This window comes from Artemia franciscana, chromosome 19, assembly GCF_032884065.1.
Source record: "Artemia franciscana chromosome 19, ASM3288406v1, whole genome shotgun sequence".
NCBI classification, from domain to species: domain Eukaryota; kingdom Metazoa; phylum Arthropoda; class Branchiopoda; order Anostraca; family Artemiidae; genus Artemia; species Artemia franciscana.
Genome location: NC_088881.1, coordinates 36,256,858 through 36,279,390, shown reverse-complemented (window position 1 = coordinate 36,279,390; position 22,533 = coordinate 36,256,858). Strand labels below are relative to the sequence as shown.

Below are 22,533 nucleotides of genomic sequence, written 5' to 3'. Positions count from 1 at the left end.
CAAGTAGCAAATTCCTGGTAAATACAATACTTGGTTAATACAATAGTAAACACCAATATGAGGCTGAATTTTAACTGTCTATCTGACTAAAAATACAACAAGACTGACCACTGCTTAATATTGTAATCAAATCTTTTTTTCAAATAACAAAAATAATCACAGTTCCGCAGAAGACCAGTCACTGACTCTTGTTGAAAATTGGAAGAAAAAGATTTATCCAAGGATTAGGAATTGTACTCATTTGCGATAGCAGTAGGAATATAATTCAGAATAAGTGCAATGTCGTTTGCAGCATTCATCGACTATACCACGTCGTACTCGCATGCTCATAAATGTATTTGTTTCTTCATTGTTGAGGTCGGAGAAATAATTGGCAAAAGATGGCTCTTCATTGTCAGTAGCTGCAACAAAAAATACGTTATGAATAACCTCTAAGAAAAATAAATAGCCTACTAGAGTAAATACAGCCACTGGAACTTTACTGCTCATATCCTTGATAAGAAAAAATTGTATTGTTTTAGCTAAATTGTTTTCATATGAAGAAAGAACGTAAAGTATAAATAAACATTTCCAGGCGTCACAGGAATATACTTGGTTTCAAGGAAAGAAAAAAAAGGAGGTTAGAAGGAATTGGTTAATAGCACCAGAAAAACTTCGAGTGGGGGATTTGAAAGGAACTGTGAGAACTATTCAATCATCTTGGGGTGAGTAATACCTCGATGGAATAAATTAATAATATATTTGAGATATAAAGAAGTATTGTTACAAATGCAAACAAAACGCATATTAAAGCCATTATCTGAAATTTGTTAATGAATTTTGTTATCATACTTACTTACATATCCTCAAATCCTCCAGAAGGCACGGGTGTTATTTGCGCTCAACAAAAAGCTAAATATATTTTTCAAGTCTTGCTTAGCCAATTGATTTTTTTTTTTATTTGAAAGATGAACAGTTGAAGTAAAGAAGTAAGTAGAGTAATTAAAGTTACTTAACTGTAGAAGATAGAGCTAGACACTTATGGCTAGACACGATGTTCATGGAAGAAAATTGAAACAAAGAATTTTGTAGAGAATAGAAGTGCTGATGTTCACGAAGAAAAACCACGCGTAGCTTAACTGAGCAAACAGATGAGATGAAATAAATCGGAAGTTTAGGAGCTAGTACCATTTAGAAGAAAACATAAAAACGCACAATTGCAGCCAAGTTAAGGCGTAGAAAGATGCTGCAAGCTGTCAAACTGCAATGCTATAGACCTTTTAGAATAAAAATGCTAAGAAATAATGGGAAACTCTCAATTTAGCTATTTAACTAAAAGCCAGAAAATGAACTTACGGCGAACACTTCGCTTCCCAGGGCCAGCCTAAGAACCCTTGCAGATTATTCTCAAAGTTCTTACAAGTTCTCTACCACATAAACGCTTGCTTCTCTTTTCCATTGGAACATGGAACCTTGGTGAAACCGGTCGGTGGTAAGCCATGATGTCGTTATCTCGAGATGCTAGCTCTTCCATAATTTCTCGATCTGAGTCAATTTCGTAAGTAAGCCCTGTTGTGGCATAAGCAGCAAGAAGTGTCACTACAATGGCAGTTGTATGCATCTACAAAGAAATGATTTTAGCATAATGTACTACATATTCTTGAGCACGAAACAAATAGTTTTACAATTTAGAAATAATAAACTTAAACACTTAGCTCTCAAAGGGTTTCCTTGTAACTTAGCTGTTTAAGTTGTTTGAACACATACATAGCTAAGATGGAAGCACTAAGAAGTTGTTATAGTAAATCCCATCTTTAGACAAGCTGGCAAATGCCATTTACATCTTAGTAGAACAACCAAACATTAATACATTGTTTCCATGAAAAACTTTGTAAATTTTCTTATCGTCAAGCTCCTTAATTTTCTAACATAATTTTTCTGGTTTCTGACTTTTCCGTAAGTTGAAAATGTATAAATTAAAGACCCGATTTCATCTCAAAGAAGGTACTATGAAGAAGGCGACGAAGCTACGACGCGCCATCTTTAAAAGAAACTATTTTGGCCCTGCTATTGGTAAAACCATTGATGGGAATGAGTGACACATCAAAAAATTAAGCAACGAGAAAGTGGGTTTTAATTTCGACAAAGCAGTGAACAAGAAATAAAATATAAAACTAAACTTCAACTAAAAAAATAAAAATACTCCGAATATTTTGGCCCCACATCCGGGCTTTCTCAACGAGAAAAAAAAATTACAAATTACATAAGATATTCAAGGCATATTTAAGATTTGTTTTAAGACAACACAAAAAAACAAGACAACTAAAACACAACGACAAAAAAATATATAAACAATCAAATAAATAAGAACAACTCACATTATAAACAAAACTCCCAGCACTGATGGTGATAACTTTAGAATAAAACCAAAGCAAATGCTTATAATGAAACCATGGGTTCCTTTCCTCTGCAACAATTGGTGTATAAATGGGAATCTATTAAAATTGTCCCGAAACAGGTGATAACCTTGCGAACGAAAGTCAAAGCAAGGTGAATGCTGTGAGAAGTCAACGGACCGCAGCTAAACTAGCAAATAAAAAAATCCATTCAATTTATAAATCATAAATCTGTTTCATTAGCCTGTAAGATTCTTTTTGGATCTGGGGGTTGGGTGATCTTCTTTTGTTTTGTTCATGTAATTATAATTTTACTTTTAATAGATTCCCACTTATACACCAATTGTTGCAGAGGAAAGGAATCTATGGTTTCATTATAAAAATTTGCTTTAGTTTTGTTCTAAAGTTCTTTTTTGTTTTTTGTGTTTTTTGTTTGTGTTTTTTTTTGTGTTGTCTTAAAAAAAATCTTAAATATGTCTTACATATCTTTTGTCGTTTGTATTTTTTTTCCGTTGAGAAAGACTCCCGGACGTGGAGCCAAAATGTTTGGATTATTTTAATTTTTTAAGTTAAAGTGTAGTTTTATGTTTAATTTTGGTTCACTGCTTTGTCGAAATTAAAACCCGTTTTCTCTTTGCTTAATTTTTCATAAATGAAAAATGAATGGTGTGGTCTAAGAAATTATTAGACACATCAAAGGGACCATTCTAAAGGATATCAGTAAAAAAAAACAAAAAAAAAACTGTATTTGAATACCAGGACATACAATAGAACCACAGCAGCATTTTATATTATGAGTAAAGGGCATATGTTGTTATTATAATTTTTAATAAACCTTGTATATAGCCTATTTAATAAGTATAAACATGAATTTAAAACTTTGAAATATTTTTTAGACTAAAATAGAGCTTACTAAGACATTTGGCATCTAGAATTTAAAATATAAAACGGATATTCCTGCGTCATTACTAAGCAAAACGTTTTGTAACATTTCAAGGACGCTTTGTTTTGTAGGATATATATATATATATATATATATATATATATATATATATATATATATATATATATATATATACATATATATATATATATAAACCAAAGCATAACAGTTCAGGTCTCGCGCAAACGGGAACAGGATTGTGATAAGAACTAAAAAAAGTTCAAGTGGAAATGAGGAGCTAAGAAATAAGGTTCATCGGCATAGATAGGTAATTTATTGAGCATCACTTACTGTCAATATTTCAAGAAACGAGAAACCAGTCATCTTAATAATTATCATAACTTTTCGTTACATAATTAACACAAAAAAGTATAAAACAAACAAAAATAAAATAATAATTTATTTTACTTTAATGTAAGGCTCTATTTAACTCTGCAATTTTTATCTTCTTAGAGAGAGTCATACATTTGAGATCCATCCAAAATTTAACCAATTAAATAGTAAATATCCCTAAAATTAGTTGTTATACGCCACTGAAATATATTGCCTTTAAAATGCATGAAATATTTTTCTCGAAATCAAAGTGCACATTAACATGCTAATGTATATTTGCGTCAGAATATAAGGTGGCTCCCCATCCCCAAAAATTTAATACCTTGAAAGCGTAACCTCTTGGCCACTCCATTCACCTTATCAAAAACACTCCTAATCAAAAAGTGACCTTTTTAGGTGACTCCAAAGTAATTTTATAAATTGTCTTGCCGCAAAACCATCTCAGGGAGCGCAACCTCCATTCTATAATTTTTATTTATTACCATTTCCAATAAAATTCTTGGAAATTTTATTTATTGCACGCAACTTTACATAAATATTTTTCTAAATATATTTGTTCTTTGATAGCTATGTTTTAACGTCTTTTTGGTGATGCATTTAAACAATGTTTTTAGTGCAAAATGGAGCTTCTATGGAGCGGCTTGAAGGGTGTTTTCAATCTTGCTTGCTGGGGAATACTTGTACATGTTTCGCGTTCAAGCCGTATTCACCCTCATCTTAGCGCCAAGTAGACGACGACATTTTTCTTTCCTGAGATGTTGCTCAAGGGTTGCAGGCTCTATAATATCAAGCCAGTGTCGATCCTAGTGTCGCCCCAATTTTGGAAACCCGCAATTGCCTTTATATCAGCACGAACCATATTTTCTTCTATTTTCATGCTTTCTTCTTCTATGCTGGCAGTGAAAGTCGTTTAAGGTATTTTTTGGTAATAAGCTCTTCTGATCTCTGCATGGTGTGGCCAAACTACCTCAGACACCTTATTTTAACAACATCAGAGACAAATTGGCGATCCCCACTTCTTCTCCTGATCTCTTCGTTCAAGGCTATGTCTGAGAGGTAAATGCCTAATATATATCGAAGGAACTTGTGATAAAATACGTCCAAGTTTGGCACTTCCGATCATTTCAGTGACCAAGTTCCACACCCATAAAAAAGAACAGAGTAACATGGCTTCGTAAACTTTGAGCTTTGTGCATGGAGAGATTTTGCTACGCTTCAAAAGCGAGCTCTTTAGCTGCTGAAAGACTTTCCAACATGCTGAGGTCACAGGGCTGTCATTCATTCCAGCTGTTGGCAACATATTCATCTTTGGTAGATTTATTTGGAGGTCATCCAAAACTGCTATGATTCCTACTTCATTAATAATATCCTGGGCATCTGTAACAGAATTATGTATGTCCACATCATCAGTGTATTTAAGCAACGTGACCAAGAAGGACGGACCCACTTCCACATCTTGAAACTTGTCGAGGGCCAAAAGAATCTAATCAATGAAAAATTTAAATAAAGTCAGTGACAGATCGGGTCCTTGGCGTATATCCTTCACAATCAGGACCAGTTCGGAAAGCTATCTATCAACTCTAATTTGGACCCTGGTTCTATCGTAGTATGCCTTCAAAATTCAGATGATCTTCTCAGGGACTCCGTCCTCTCTCATTGCGACACATATGGCGTCCCCATGGACCAAGACGAAGGAATTGATGAAACTCATGAAGATTTGGATTGTCTCCTGCTGGTATTTGAGGCGATGGTCTAGGACCTGGCGTCAGCTAAAGATTTCTTTAACTTTAAATCCAAGAAATGCACATTTGGTATTGATAAATATTTTCAGACATAGACCTGAGCTTCGTTCATGTTATGCGCATTAAGAAAGCTTGCCTAAGAAATGTTTCAACAAAATTGTATGTATATTATCGCAAGACCTACCTTAAGACAGTATGAAGATGAAAATATTTCCTAAGATTTTCTCTAGGATATCTAGATCTTTTCTACTTTACTGCTGATCGCTGACTGGTATTATCCACGTATTACACATTGTTCTTATGCAACCTCTTTTCTCATCTCAATGAGTTTCTGACGGCCTCTTGAACAGACATGAATAATCAGTTTTACTAAATATCAAGCAAAATCTCTTACTGGAGCAATAAGTGTTTGTTTCTCGTCAATGAAATGCAGCATTTGTCAGAAGATATTAAATCAAATTAGGAAATTGATTACCGGAAAATTTTACAGAGATTCATAGAAATATTAAGTTTTCCGCTGCAAGAGTTTTCTAATAGCGTTATTTGTTATATGAGAAAATCTTAATCATTTCAGAAAAATGAAGTATTTCTTATATTATTTAGGCATTTTTTAGGGAGGAGCTCTTAAGAATCTACAGAATTATTAATGCTTACCTAGCCTAGGACTGGTGAAAGGTCAGGTAATTATTCCGAGTTCAGAGTATTTAGTTCACGCTGTTATAGTTAGCATGAAGAAGAATTCGAACATTGTATACTTTCAATCTCATGACAACTACAATAAGACTGCAAATAATTTCTCAATTTTAAAGAGAGGACGATGAGTGTGTCGCAAATTGACAGCCAACTATACGCTTACGCTCATTATGTTATAGATTGCTATCCATAATCTTGTTTTTACAGTGGGTTTGAAACCTTTGAATGAAATTATATATTTTTATTACATAAGGAAAACACAAAGCGGCTACTGGGCAATTCCTAGCTCATTTGAATATTTCTATTTTCCGTAAGCTGGAATTCACATAAATCAAAATTTTTCCCTAATCATTGACTCGTAAAAAAATCATCATGCAACAGTCTCAAAGTTTGAATGAATATTGAGGTGCCCAGGATCAAAATCGTTTGACTTAGTGATGAAAACGAGGAATTGCCGAGCGTCAATTTTAGGGGGAGAGTAGCAAGTGTTCTTTATTAACTAATAATTTCCAAATGATAGTCCAATGCTTAGAAGTATGCTTTCTGTGAAGTTTTCTTAAGAAACTGAAGAGTAATCCCATTTCAAAGGCCGTAGGCTGCCATTCCCCCATTAAGTCCAATTGTTTATGGATTGAATCTTAACCAAAACCGCGCTCATGGTAGCTGGTTTGACACTATGGTTTTGAGTGTGTTTGTAGGGAGGGGGGGAATTTAAATAATATACTGACAAAATAATCCAATGTGCCAACAAATGCAGACACATAAGCTAAGTTAAAACGCCAAAGAAGCCCTAAGTTCCAAAGCGTCAGCATTGCGTTCTGACAACAAGGAATTTTTGCGGGGGAAGCCCATTTTCCCCCGTTAGTTGCCTCCCTACACAGTAGTCAATAAATTGCCAACCCGATAATAATAAAAGTTAGATATACGATTTAGAAAGTTACAATATAATCCGTTTTCAACTTCTCAGGGTACCCCTCTTCCCCTTCTCACTGGTCACTACGGCTCTTAGCTGATATCTCCCTCAAGATTTGGGTTCTAGATTGGACTTCGTTTGAATTTGAGTTTCTTTTGTTATTTTTTTATTTATGTTTTAAAAAACGGCGTGGGACGTGAATGTAGATAGAAACAAAAAAGAATAAAATATTACAGAAAGAGATGAAAACGAGTGCTCTTTTTTGCAAAAAATACATGATTGTTAATTGTTACAAAAAATTGTTACTAAATTTAACAAAAAATTGTTAATTCGTGAAAAAAGATTTAACAAGTTATTCAACAGTATAATATTTTTTAACACATAATACGGTTCTGTTGTACAATAGTATTATTTTGTTCATTTGAAAAAAAAAAACCTAGTTGCCTGTTTTCAGGCCGCATAATGCCTAATGATCCAATAGTGAGCCAGATCTAAAAATTGAGACCATGAGACAAGAATCAAACAGTTCGTGGTAACAAACTATAGTAAGGAGTGACCTGGCTCAATTTTAACTAAAACTCTAAAAAATTGAATTTTGATACCAATAGCCACATCAAAAGAATTGCATTTTAATGCTACTTTTAAATATATAAGTTTCATCAAGTTTAGTCCTACCCATCAAAAGTTATGAGCCTGAGAAAATTTACATTAGTTTAGAAAATAGGGGGAAACAACCCTTAAGAGTCGAAGAATCTTAACGAAAATCACGTCATCAGATTCAACGTATCACAGAAACCCTACTATAGAAGTTTCACGCTCCTATCTACAAAAATGTGGAATTTTGTATTTCTTGTCAGAAGGCAGATCACGGTGCGTGTTTATTTGTTAGTTTTTTTCCAGGGTCGTATCGAACCAGCGGTCCTAGAATCTTGCGAGAGGGCTCATTCTAACGGAAATGAAAAGTTCAAGTGCCCTTTTTAAGTGACCAAAAAATTGGAGGGCACCTAGGCCCCCTCCCACGATAATTATTTTCCCAAAGTCTGCGGATCAAAGTTCTGAGATAGCCATTTTATTCAGCGTCTTCAAAAAACCTTATAACTATGTCTTTGGGGACCACTTACTCCCCCACAGTCCCCATGGGAGGGGCTACAAGTTACAAACTTTGACCAGTGCTTACATATAGTAGTGGTTTCTTGGAAGTGTACAGACGTGTTCAGGGGGATTGTTTGGTTGGGGGAGGGCTGAGAAGAGGGGATATGTTGGGGGGACTTTTCTTTGAGGAATTTGTCACGGGGTAAGAGCATTTCCATAAGGGAAGCGCAGAATTTTCTAGCATTATTTAAAAAAAGCAATGAAAAAATTAAATATGAAAAAGTTTTTTCAACTGAAAATAAGGAACAGCATTAAAAATTAAAGCGAACAGACTTTATTACGAATATGATGGGCTCACCTCCTCCTAATTCCTCGCTCTTTGCACTAAAGTATTTTTAGTAATTTCAGCTATTTATTCTACGGCTTTTGTGATTCAGGGGTCATTCTTCAGAAATTGGGAAAAAATTTACAAAAAGAGCGAGGTACTGACGAGGGGGTGAACCCCCTCATATACGTAATAAAAACAAGAGAATACAGAAGTTCGTTACGCAAGCTAATTTGTAAGTTACGTATATCTTTTACTAATAAAAACATTCGTAAAAAATAAAAAGTTCTAGTTGCTATTTTAAGTAACCAAAAAATCGGAGGGCAGCTAGGCCTCCTCCTCCCCCCCCCCGTTTTTTCTCAAAATCATTGGATCAAAACTATGAGAAGGCCATTTAGACAAAAATTAAATATGTAAATTTTGTTTTAATTATTCATCTCCGGAGAGCCAAAATCAAAATATGCATTAATTCAAAAACGTTCAGAAATTAAATATAAAAAACGAGTTTTTTTAACGGAAAGTAAGGAGCGACATTAAAACTTAAGACAAACAGAAATTACTTGGTACATGAAAGGGGCTACTTCCTCATCAACGCCCTGCTCTTTACGCCAACGTTTTTTACTGTTTTAAAAAGTAGAGTTAAGAAAAAGAGTCAAACTTTAGTGTAAAGAGCGAGGCGTTGAGGAGCAAACATGTGCCACTTAACTCCCCCTCTAAAAAAAAACTCTAAGTAAAACTATAGCGTAAAGAGCGGGGCATTGATGAGGGAGCAGCCTCTTTCATATACCGAGTAATTTCTGTTCGTTTTAAGTTTTAATGTCGCTCCTTACTTTCTGTTAAAAAAATAGTTTTTTTTAATATTTAATATTATGAAAAAACGGGTCTTTTTAATGTAGATTTTAAATGTGCAAACTTTCAATTGCCGATCATAGGTCATTTTAAAACTCTAAAACACGGAATTTTGTTACCAATAGATCAAACAGTTCGTGGTAACGAACTGTAGTAAGGAGCGACCCGCATCAATATTAACCAAAACTCTAAAAAGTCAATTTTTACATCAAAAGAATTGCATTTTAATGCTGATTTTACATATATAAGTTTCATCAAGTTTAGTCTTACCCATCAAAAGTTACGAGCCTGAGAAAATTTGCCTTATTTAAGAAAATAGGGGGAAACACCCCCTTAAAGTCATAGAATCTTAACGAAAATCACACCATCAGATTCAGCGTATCAGAGAACCCTACTGTAGAAGTTTCAAGCTCCTATCTACAAAAACGTGGAATTTTGTATTTTTTGCCAGAAGACAAATCACGGGTGCGTGTTTATTTGTTTGTTTTTTTTCTTTTTCCCAGGGGTCATCGTATCGACCAAGTGGTCCTAGAATGTCGCAAGAGGGCTCATTCTAACGGAAATGAAAAGTTCTAGTGATCTTTTTAAGTGACCAAAAAAATTGAAGGGCATCTAGGCCCCCTCCCATGCTCATTTTTTCCCAAAGTCAACGGATCAAAATTTTGAGATACCCATTTTCTTCAACATAGTCGAAAACCATAATAACTATGTATTTGGGGATGATTTACTCCACCACAATCCCTGGGGGAAGGGCTGCAAGTTACAAACTTTGACCAGTGTTTACATATAGTAATGGTTATTGGGAAGTGTACAGACGTTTTCAGGGGGATTTTATTTTGTTTGGGGGGTGGAGCTGAGGGGAGGAGGCTATGTCGGAGGACCTTTCCTTGGAGGAAAATGTCATGGGGGAAGAAAAATTCAAGGAAAAGGGCGTAGGATTTTCTAGCATTACTATAAGAAAACAATGAAAAATAAACATGAAAACGTTTTTTCAAATGAAAGGAAGGAGTAGCATTGAAACTTAAAACGAACAGAGATTATTACGCATATGAGGGGTTCTAAAAATACTTTAGCATAAAGAGCGAGGTATTTAGGAGGAGATAAATACCTCGCTCTTTAGGCTTAAGTATTTTTAGTAATTTCAACTATTTATTCTACGACCTTTCTGATTCAGGGGTCATTCTTAAAGAATTGGGACAAAACTTATGATTTAGTGTAAAGAGCGAGGTATTAACGAGGATACAAACCCCCTTGTATGCATAATAAAAATATAAGATTATGTAAGTTTTTTACGTAAGTTTCTAATTTATAAGTTACATATATTTTTTACTAGTAAAAACGTTCGTTAAAAATTAAAAGTTCTAGTTGCCTTTTTAAGAAACCGAAAAATTGTGGGCAACTAGGCCTCCTTCTCCACCCCTTATTTCTCAAAATCGTCTGATCAAAACTAAGAGAAAGCCATTTAGCCAAAAAAAGAATTAATATACAAATTTCATTTTAAAAATTTATGTGCGGAGAGCCAAAAACCAAACATGCATTAATTCAAAAACGTTCAGAAATTAAATAAAAAAAACTAATTTTTTTAGCTGAAAGTAAGGAGCGACATTAAAACTTAAAACGAACAGAAATTACTCCGTATATAAAATGGGTTGTCCCCTCCGCAATCCCTTGCTCTTTACGCTAAAGTTTGACTCTTTGCCACAATTCTACTTTTTAAAACAATTAAAAGCTTTAGCGTAAAGAGCGAGGTATTGCGGAGGGGACAACCCATTTTATATACGGAGTAAACTTAAATTAAACTTAAAACTTAACACATTAAAACTTAAAACGAACAGAAATTACTCCGTATATGAAAGGGGCTTTTCCTCCTCATCGCGTCGCTCTTTACGCTAAAGTTTGACTCTTTCTCTTAACTCCATTTTTAAAACAGTAAGAAACTTTATCGTAAAGAGCGGGGCGTTGAGGAGGAATAGCCCCTTTCATATGCGGAGTAATTTCTGCTCGTTTTAAGTTTTAATGTGTTAAGTTTTAAGTTTAATTTAAGTTTACTCCGTATATAAAATGGGTTGTCCCCTCCGCAATCCCTCGCTCTTTACGCTAAAGCTTTTAATTGATTTAAAAAGTAGAATTGTGGCAAAGAATCAAACTTTAGCGTAAAAAGCGAGGGATTGCGGAGGGGACAACCCATTTTGTGTACGGAGTAATTTCTGTTCGTTTTAAGTTTTAATGTCGCTCCTTACTTTCAGCTAAAAAAATTAGTTTTTTATTTAATCACAAAAAGAATTAGATTTTTATGCTGATCTTAAATATATAAGTATCATCAAGTTTAGCCCTACCCATAAAAGAATACGACCCTGAGAAAATTGCCTTATTTTCGAAAAAGAGGGACAAACCCCCTAAAAGCTATAGAATCTTAATAACAGTCATACCATGAGATTCAGTGTATCAAAAACCATGTGGTAGACGTTTCAAGCTCCTATGAACAATAATGTGGAATTTTGCATTTTTTTTTTGCCAGAAGAAAGATCGCAGATGCCTGTTTATTAGTTTTTTTTCAGGGGTGATTGTATTGATCCAGTGGTCCAAGAGTTTCACAAGAGGGCTCATTCAAACGGAAATTAAAAGTTCTGGTGCCCTTTTTAAGTGACCGAAAAAATTTCAGGGCAACCAGGTCCCCCCCCCACAAGCTCATGTTTTTCGCAGTCACTGAATAAAAATTTTGGGATAATAAATTTGTTCAGCATAGTCGAAATATCTGATAACTGAGCCTTTGAGGACGACTTAATCCCCCAAAGCCACCGGAGGAAAAGCTGCAAGTTATAAAATTTGCCCATTGTTTACACTTAGCATTGATTATTGGTAAGTATACATACGTTTTTAGAGGAATTTTTTCTGGAGGGGGGTGTTAGGGGATTTGGCTACGTGGGAGGATATTTTCATTGGGGAAGAAAATTTCCATGAAGGGGCGCTGGATTTCCCACCATTATTTAAAAAAACAATCAGAAATTAAACAAAAAGAAAATTCTTCAACTGAAAGTAAGGAGTAGCATTAAAACTTAAAACACCAGAAATTATTATATATATATATATGAGGGTGTCAGTCCCCTCGTCAATACCTCGCTCTTTACTCTGAAGTAATTTCAGTAATTTCAAAAGAGGTGTTTATTCTAATTAGACGGCCTTTGTGATTCAGGGGTCATTCTTCAAGAATTGGTACAACATTCAAACTATTCCGTAAATAGCAAAATATTGACGAGGAGGTGAATCCCCCTTATATTAAGTATATGAGGAAGTTCGCCCCCTCGTCAATAACTCGCTCTTTACGCTAGAGTTCAATTTTTTTTGCATAATGACTGATATAAGCAATAATTTGTTTGTGATATACTCTAGCTAATTTTACTTTTTAATATTATGTTAAACAGCTTCATAACTATGGTTTTATCTGATAATAAACCAACGATATTGTACATCTTCGGTTTGTGTTTGTTGTCAAATAAAAAAAAAACTGTTTTCACCAACTGAAAATAAGGAATAATATTAAAACTAAAAACAAACATAAATTAGTACGTATATCTTTAAAGGATATTTTCTTTCATTCGGTTCAGTTATTTGAGAATTACTAAACTTGTGACTTTCAGTTTCATAGAAATAGTTTCGACCCCTCTGGCTGTTCTGTTACGATGCCTTACAAAATTATTTCCACAAATATCACGAATTTAAGTTCCTTGGGAGAATCTTTCCATGGAGAAATTTCTCGTGGAGAAAGAAATTTTCCAGGGAGGGGGAGCTGGATTTTCTGAAATTATTTAAAAAACAATCACAAAGTAAATAAAAACCAAGATTTTCAACTGAAAGTAAGAAGAAACATTAAAATTTAAAATGAACAGAAAATATTACGTATTTGACGAGGGTTGCCTCTCCTCAATATCTCGCTCTTACGCTAAACATTCTTTTTTAACTTAAAAACAGGTTATTATTCTAATTGAACAGCACTTGCGATTAAGGAGTCATTCTTAAACAACTGGAACAACAATCAAACTTAGGGTATAATAAGGTTATTATTAGTTAAATAAAAGTAAAATTATTATACAAATTTCGTTTTAACTATTCATGTATTGTGAGTAATATTCTAAACCTGCATTAATTCAAAAACGTTTAGAAATTAAATAACGAAACAAGTTTTTTTTACTGAAAGTAAAAATCGATATTAAAACTTAAAATGAACAGAAATTATTCCGTATATGAAAAGGGCTATCCGCTCCTCAACGCCCCACTCCTTACGCTAATGTTTTTATTGTTTTAAAAAGTAGAGTTGTGAGAAAGAGTCAAACTTTAGGGCAAAGAGTGGAGCGTTGAGGAGCGCAAATCCATTTTCATATACAGAATAATTTCTGTTCGTTTTATGTTTTAATGTCGCTCCTTACTTTCAGTTAAAAAAATCTTTTTTTTTATTTATTTAATCATGATCAAAGTCAGACACTGAAGTGGGTTTGACTTGGCTCCAGGAATTTCTTATCAACGTTATTACATGCTAGCAGCAAATTTAAATATATGTAGTAAAAACAAAGAATTAAACGAACACTATCATGTTCGGTGCAAAACCGTTGATGCCAGAATAAAGAGTAAGTGTCTCTACAAACATAACAAAATTTGAGAGGCTGATGAATAAACAAGGTAACTTTTAATATTTATTAATTTAAAAGAATAAAAAGTGTATTTTTAAGCTAGCAGGACTACTGAATCAGAAAATACGGTCGCAAAACCTGTGTTCAAGTACATTTCTATTATTTTCATACATAAGAAATGTAGAAACATAGGTTTTGATATGATATCACGCATCATGCAATTGCATTTTATAGGTCTTTAGCGCATCCGTAAATTCCATTTTCTTGAAAAATGTGAAAAAAACTGGAAACAGAAGAAGTAGCTAGGGCTTGTCCTTTTTTTTAATGTCTGAAAAAGCTTATCAGCTATTTCAGGGCCGTAGCTAGGATTTTCTGGGTGAGGGGGGGGGGCTTCAAAAACGCATAAAAATTGTCTGTGGGCATTATTGTTACGTTTATGTGAGTTATAAATAAAGTCAGGGTAAGTTCAAACTCTTTAACCCCTCTCCATGGATACGCCTCTGAAGTAAAATCATTAATTTGTTTTTCTGAGACAAAACTAAAATGAACAATTTCAGAGTGTGAGCTATACATTTTCCCTTTTACTGTTTTAAACAATGTTAACAAATTATTATCCTGTTATTTTGTATGTCTTCAATGTTTTTTATCGTTTTCCCCGCAGCACTCATGGAGGTTTCCAATAAGAAAATCTGCATCGGTGGGCCTCAAAATCACAACCTCCTTCACTCTAAACACGAACACTGCCACTGATCTTGATGCACCAGAATTTGGAATGTTTGTTTATAGCTTTTCATTTTGTCAAAAAATGTCTCTTTTTTGAATTCAAGATATCTTTGGTACCGATTTATATCACAGCATTTATGCTACACCAAGACGGTAAATGGTTAATTTTATATGCGTCTTATGTAGTTCATAATTTTAACCATTTATAAGTAAAACATAGTTGGTCTTTTTTAATGAAGTTCATTTACCCTGTGTTATAATCTAGCAAAATAAAAGAATAAGGGATCCTTGTTATGCGTTAAGTGTACACCACGGGTTGATTTCTGTCCAAGCAGACTATCAAGTGCGGTGTTCTAGGCTTCATTGGGAAATATGAGGAATTCAGTCATTCACTAGCTATTGAAGAGTGAACTCCTATAATCGGATTACTTTTTCAAGTTAAAAGGATTAAATTTGATATTGTTTTGGACTTTTTTATTTCGTAATTTGATGCAAGTATAGACTTCTACGTGCGGATTATAGCATTTATTATGGCGGTCACTTAAGCAAAGTTTGATGAAGGAATGAAACGGCTTCAGGCGTCACTGGATAAAATATTAGCAGAACAGAAAAGTTTTTTGGTGTCAATAGTTGCTCTTCAAGACGAAGTTAGGCAAATATCAGCAGAAAATACTAATCTACAAGATGAAGCAAAAAAGCTTCGAAATGATCTAGAGCAAGAAAAATTGCGGAATAACAATTTGGAGAGTAGGATAGAAGTGAGAGAAAGAGGACTAAATTGTCTCTTCTTTCTGACAAATTGCAAGTTACCGAGGATATTTCTCTTACCAAGTGTTATCGCCTTAAGAGAAATAGCAGTTCAAACATTACTAGTAAGAAAACTAGTGTTCGACCGGCCCCTGTTCTTATATCGCTAGACACGGATCGTAGCATTCACTAGATTCTCAGTGAGGTAAATAAGTTGAAGGGTAGTGGAATTCGCATTTGCAGTGATCTCCCACCAGAGCTAAATTTTCTACGGACTGAGCTATTGTCTAAGGGAAAGGACATGCGTGGGTTCGGTTCATCTTACGCCTTTTAAACAAAAATGGAGCAAATTATCGCTAGAATGTAAAAAGTCTCCGTCTTCACAGTGGGTTAAGATTGACTAGTTACGGTGATTAATAATGACATTTCGTGTGGTGAGATTACTTTTAGTATTTTACAATATGTAATGTTTCTCTGTTCATACGATCGTATTTTTTCTTGTGCAATTTTTGTCCCTCTGTAGCTTGAAGTAATTGAGTGCAGTAATTTTTCAGTGTCCACATTTCATCTTACAATGAATATGTTCCATTTCATTCTCTTGTTTCTATTTATTTTCAACCAGTTTCTTTTTCTTTCATTATTTTCGAGTTCTCACTGGTTCAGTTGTTTTTGCTACTTTAAGACTCAGACGGTAAGCATTTTAAGAAAGTTTCTGCTAGTTCGGATCATAATTCTGATTTTGTACATTGGATGATAATTGTATTGGGGATAGACTGAGATACCTTGAGTCTAACCCTTTTGATTTTTTCATACTCCAAAGCCATGATAAATTTGCAGGAAATAAGATAAATGACGGTGGGCTAATTAATTTTCCAAATTGTAAATATAAATTACCTTCCGAAGTTTCTGATCTTCCCAGTACCGGTGTTGTGAGAACAGGATTTTTAAATTGTAGGGTTTTTTTTTAGTTCACAGGATGATCTTGTCGATGTAGTTCATAAACTATCTTGTCATGTCGTTGGATTCTGTGAGACTTTTCTTAAAGACCTGACTCCTCAGGTTGTATTTCCTGGATATCAATTTATTTTTAAAAAACGATTGACTAGGCGCCAAGGTGGTTTAGCAGTATTAGTTAGAGAAGGTATCTCTTTTTGACGCATTGCAAATCTGGAAGGTTCTCATGAGGAAATGATTTTTGAAGTAATGGTGACTGAAATTAGTCTTGGAAAAAAAAAGATGTTTTTTTTTTTTGCGTAGTATACCGACCGCCTTCTTCTCCATTCCAGTCTTTCCTCTCTAAACTCCATGATTTTTTGCATCAACCCCATTTTCAAAGTAAAGATGTTATCCTTTCCGGAGATTGCAATATTCCGGACCTTCTAGAAGCTTCAAATGAATGTTCTGTTGAGTTATTGTCTTCTTGCTTTTCTGCGTATCTGCTTCCTACTTGCCTGATACCCACAAGAATTTCACGTAGTTCTGCTTCTCTTATTGATAATATTTACCAATTTTGCTGTTTTAAGTGATATATCGGATCATTTCCTGCTGGTTTCAGATTTAGCTTTTACTTATAAAATACCGCAGGTAAGTAAAGAACGTCAAGGACGGTTAATAAATAAAATAACATTAAAGCACCTGAATGAAAGCCTTGGACTATTGGATTGGCAGGAGGTAATATCCACGGAGGATACAGATATTGTCTGTTGAGTTATTGTCTTCTTGCTTTTCTGCGTATCTGCTTCCTACTTGCCTGATACCCACAAGAATTTCACGTAGTTCTGCTTCTCTTATTGATAATATTTACCGATTCAAGCAAATTTTGCTGTTTTAAGTGATTTATCGGATCATTTCCTGCTGGTTTCAGATTTAGCTTTTACTTATAAAATACCGCAGGTAAGTAAAGAACGTCAAGGACGGTTAATAAATAAAATAACATTAAAGCACCTGAATGAAAGCCTTGGACTATTGGATTGGCAGGAGGTATCCACGGAGGATACAGATTTTGCAACAGATAATTTTCTAAGAAATTTCAATTTCTGCCTTGACTCTAGTTGTCCATTTGTTACGATTAAAATTTGCAGAGAAAAATTTCCTATAAGGCCAGGGATAACGTCTGGAATTTTGATATCAGTTAAGAAAAAAAAATCAGTTATTTAATAGCAGTTAAAGAATCCAACTGATTATAATATTAAAAATTTTAGAATTTTCAAAAATAAATTAACCACACTGATACGATTGTCGAAACAATTGTACTATAAAGAGTCTTTCGAAGAAGCTCAAAATTCTCCTCGCAAAACGTGGTGTTTAATTAATTCTTTCATAAAAAAAGAAAGGAAGTCTAAGTTTCCTGAAGTTATTAGTTTAGAAGGTGGATCAACTAATAATAAATCGGAAAAAGTGGCTGATATTTTGAATACTTATTTTGCTAAAATAGGAGAGAAAATCGTTTCATCAGTAATGAACCAGTTTGATTCACGTAGTAATAAAGATTTTTCTTCTTACCTTCCATCTCCTCAAAGTAATTTAATTTTTCTCGGGCCTATTTCTCAGTCTGAAATAACAAAAATAGTGTGTGATCTAAATCCAGGTAATTCAGCGGGAATTGACGGGTCAATATTGTCTGCAATAATATTACCATTACAGCTTATAATTAATCTTCCATTTAAAACCGGAGTTTTCCCATCTGCTTTTAAAGCAGCACGGATAGTTCCACTTCACAGAGGTGACTGTCCTGAAAATCCATCAAATTACTGCTCTATTTCTATTTTATCGGCGTTTTCTAAAATATTTGAGAAGGCAATTTATAAGAGGTTATAATACTTTTTTAAATCGTCTAATTTCTTCTCAAATTCCGAGTTTGGTTTCCGGTCTGGACACAATACTGAACATGCCATCGTTGCTCTCATCCAATATATTCACGAATGCTTAGATAGAGGTGAAATTCCAGCAACAATATATTTAGATTTTAAAAAAGCATTCGATACAATATCTCATTGTGTTCTTTTTTGTAAATTGGATAATTTTGGTGTGCGTGGACCGGCGTTGGATCTAGTTAAATCTTATCTTGATAAGATAAAGCAAAAATTAGATGGAGGCAATTTCGAAGGTTGGGGTACCTCAGGGCTCTGTCCTAGGTCCTCTGCTTTTTTTAATTTATATAAATGATGTTCACCGCACTTTTACATTCCCGTGTCTCAACAAACCTTTTGCTGATGATACGGCAGTCTCAATTTCTGAAAAGAATGATGAGGAGTTAGAGGCAAAACTGAATACTACATTTTATAATCTTCTTGATTGGTGTTCTTCAAATTTTATTGCTTTGAATGAATCAAAAACTTATTTCATAATTTACGGCAGAAAGTCAAATATCTGCCCTCGTATTACCCGAGTTACTTCTTCAAAGTATCTATTATCAGTATCTCGGGTGAAAATGATAAAGTACCTTGGACTTGTGATTGAAGAAAGCTTATCTTTTATAACACACATTCAAAATCTACGCTTATAGATTTCAAGGTATGTTGGTTTAATGCAAAGGTTGAAGCTTTGTTTGCCCTACTCTGCTTTACAAAGTATTTATTTTGCTCTGATTCAGACTAATATTAATTATTGTTCTCTAGTATATTTATCCACATTTAAAAGCCATATTAAACCAATACAGATTTTACAAAATAAAGCCCTAAAAATCCTTAAACTTTTTATTCCATCACCTATTGAACTTCCAAATAAGTCTTCTACAGCATATTTATATACTTATGTAGATATACTTCCAGTTTCTCAACAATTTGCTTTTGGAGCAATTATGACATTAAGAAATTACCGTCATATTACCTCAATCAAAGTTTGTTCTCCCAATCACAAAATTTACATAATTATAACACTCGACAAAAAAAGAGTATCTACATTGACAAGTATAATACTGAGAGATCTAAATTCGCTCCGTTTGTGTCAATAGCTCGGTGCTGGGATGCTCACAAGGCTCTTATTGATAAATTTTCCTCTATCCATTTAATAAAAGGGAAATTTAAATTTCATTTAGTTCAGGATTATTTTTAATTAAGTATCTTTTTAGTAAGGGAAAGTTATTTGTATGGTTTGTTGCTCTGGGTGATTATGGGCGTCTCAGCTATCTTTCAGTATTAATTTATGTTTAATAATATTGAAATTTTTCATTTCTTCAATAGTATGGAAAGATCCTGGGCTAGCTGCTACTTTCATATTATTGTTGTGTTATTGTATCTTTGCCGTCATGTTTATCTTTGTATTGTAGTGTATGTTGTTATTGTATCTTTGTCTAGGCCTAGTTTTTCGAGCTTGTCTCCCCATGGGCCTATGTGATATATATACATGTATGTGTGATTAATAAATAAATGAAATTGAACTTGAGGAAACGGTAAGAATCAAATCTTTGACAAAGTCTGAACATGAAAGCTTGACGAATTAATTTTCATTCGCCCTCAAGTTTGTTGTCTCGGTTGAATCTATAGTGCAAGCGATGTTGCACTTAAAACGTAAGGAATTTTTTAGCATAGTGAGTTTTTCTTACATTCTCGATGGCAGTGGGCCACTTGTTATACATGTTACTCTGCTGATGCAGATGATTGTAATCCAAGGAGAAATATCGTCTTCTTTCTCGATTTAAAATCTTACTCCAATACCGAAGAGAAGCATACTCGCCTCCCAAGGCTTGTTGCTCCACCCTGCAAAAGCGGCTACTTTTTTCTACAAGCTTTTTGAACTGCTCTTCATCGACCGTTTGAACACGAAGTGTTAAGTTCTGCCATATCAGTTTGGTTTTCAGCCCCATCACGCTTGTGCCCCTGCTTTGTCCGTTGTTGGGAACGCATTGAATAATGCTGATGCACCAGGAGATGTATGTTCTCGTACTTTCAGATCAAGATATGCACAAAGTGTTTGATTCTCTCATTGACGCCACCATGCTACTCCATAATATGAAAATTGTAGGGTGAGCCCTTCATACATCCGAGGTCACCATGACATACATTCTCGACTTAAGATTCGCATAGTGCTCTATTGATCATCTAAAGCAGATGGGTAAAATACAATACGTTATATCTACTGCTGGTGCTAGTACTAGTGCTATTGCTAGTAACACAACTGCTATAAATACAAATTCTACTACTGTGACTACTATTACTTCTATGCCTAAGGGCATGAGGGTTAAATTTTTAGATAATTTTAAAGAAAGAAGGTGAACTGAATCACAACATACCTTCTCTATGCAAGTTGTCTAAATGGCGTAGTAGAAATATCTTGAGAACAGTTCTGCGTTTGAAGTTGAAACTTATAGGGATTGTTACAGAGGAAATTAAATGAACCAAATGACAATATTTACATGATATTGCAATTGCTTCTGGTCATGCTAGTACTACTGGTACCACTACTACTACTATTATTACTGCTGCTACAACTAATACTACTTCAACTAAAGCTAAGGCAGCTATTATTAATTGTACTGCAACTTCTACTACTGCTGCTACTATCACTGCTGGTACTACTATTACTCTACTAATACTAACAGTATTGAGACCAAAAATATACCACATACCGAGATTAAAGACAGGGTTACGGAGGTTAACACTAAGAAGTAAAGAAAATTCTGATTGGCGTAATGTTTTCCCAACGCTTAGTAAATGAAACTATGTTGCTGTACTGCCAATGAGAAGGAAAATGCCTTCAAAGAGTATCTAAATACAAATCCAAAATTCTTGGTTGTAAATACATATAAATAGAATTTTCAAATACGTGACTAAGGATGTCGACTATTTAAATACTAAAATACGAATTTTAATACTAACATCAATCTAGATTCAGAGTTCATGTTGGAAAACCTTTTTTTCTTCAATATAAAACCACCACTGATGCTTGGTAAAGGATCACATTTTTTTTTCTGACCTGCAGTAAATGTACTAAATTTAGGTAATTCAGTAGTCCAATAGCTTCTTTCTAAAATGACTGACCATAAGTTATACGCTCCCTACGGCTTCTGCGCAGACTTGGTAGTTTTCAGTATTGAACTTGTGGGAGTTTGCCATCTTTCATTCTTTTCAGATGACCCCAGTACTTCCAACATATCTAAAAAATTTTACTCGTGATTGTAAGCTCCTTTGTCTGGGCTCTAATCTACATATTCGATATTTTTTCAATACAATGTACTGCAAGTATGTTTCTGATGCAAATGTTCTGAAATCCAAACAGTTTATTATCGGAAGTTTTGACATGCTCTATGACTCACAACCATATAGGAGTGAAAAGGATTTACTGTTCAACAATCGTAAATTGAGCTACTGGGAGCAATAAAAATGCACAGGGCAAAGTGCTGCCCCTATAAATGCAATCTAAATCATACTTCCCCTTTCATAATTACCGTCTTTCGTTCAAATATCGAAAGCATTTTACTTCTTCAATTTCTAAATCTTCAACATGCAAGCCAACCGTCAAGTTATTAACCACAGATACCACTTCTGTCTTGCTAACAATCAGAAGACCAGTGAACTTTGTCTACTAGCTCATCTATATTTTTCTACTTGTCTTCTTGAAAGTGCTATATTAAGGGTATATAATCTGAAAGTCATGGAAAGATCGCTGAGGGCGTAGATCAGTTCCTCCACAAAAACGGCACACTAAAATCAAAGTAGTTGACTTTAGTGAATATTGACAGAGCCAAAATACAAATTTAACTTACACTACTTTCAACAGAGAACCAATCAGTGAGCATTCCCTCTCTTTATTCTGCACAGGTGTTGCTCATAAAAATATTTAATGATATTTCGTGCCGAAAGGGAAAACAAGTCATTTTTAAGACTTAAAAAACAAGTCATCTGAATGCTTCACAATAAAATGCTTCAAAAAATGCAGAATAACTATGGTTAACAGATTTTGACAACAGCTCCACTTTGCTTTATCAAGAAAGCACTAAATTCTATCCATTTTGTTTTAGTAGCAGTCTTTTTCTGACCTAACAAGTCCTCCTCCGGAGTTTCTGAGTATGTATTTGGTCATTTAATGAGTCTGAGACGAAGAACTTTACATTAAGATAGAAACGGGTATAAGCAAGGGAAAAAAATATCATGTTTAAGATTTTTTGAATCCTTTTAGGATAAAACGCTTTATAAGTTGCAGAATAATTATAGCTGACCCATTTTGAATGCACCT

General features: G+C 34.2%; 1 long non-coding RNA gene across 2 annotated transcripts; it reads right to left on the bottom strand.

Moving 5' to 3' along the window:
* Window positions 1–116: 116 nt before the first annotated feature.
* Window positions 117–21,997, bottom strand: LOC136039059 (uncharacterized). 2 transcript variants are annotated; one of them, XR_010620372.1, is made up of 3 exons: window positions 21,746–21,997; window positions 1,336–1,600; window positions 117–401 (listed from the first exon to the last, which is right to left on the bottom strand). It is a non-coding gene; the product is annotated as an uncharacterized LOC136039059 (long non-coding RNA). The 2 variants fall into 2 exon arrangements; XR_010620373.1 differs by lacking the exon at window positions 21,746–21,997 and adding an exon at window positions 21,339–21,447.
* Between the last annotated feature and the right edge of the window lie 536 nt (window positions 21,998–22,533).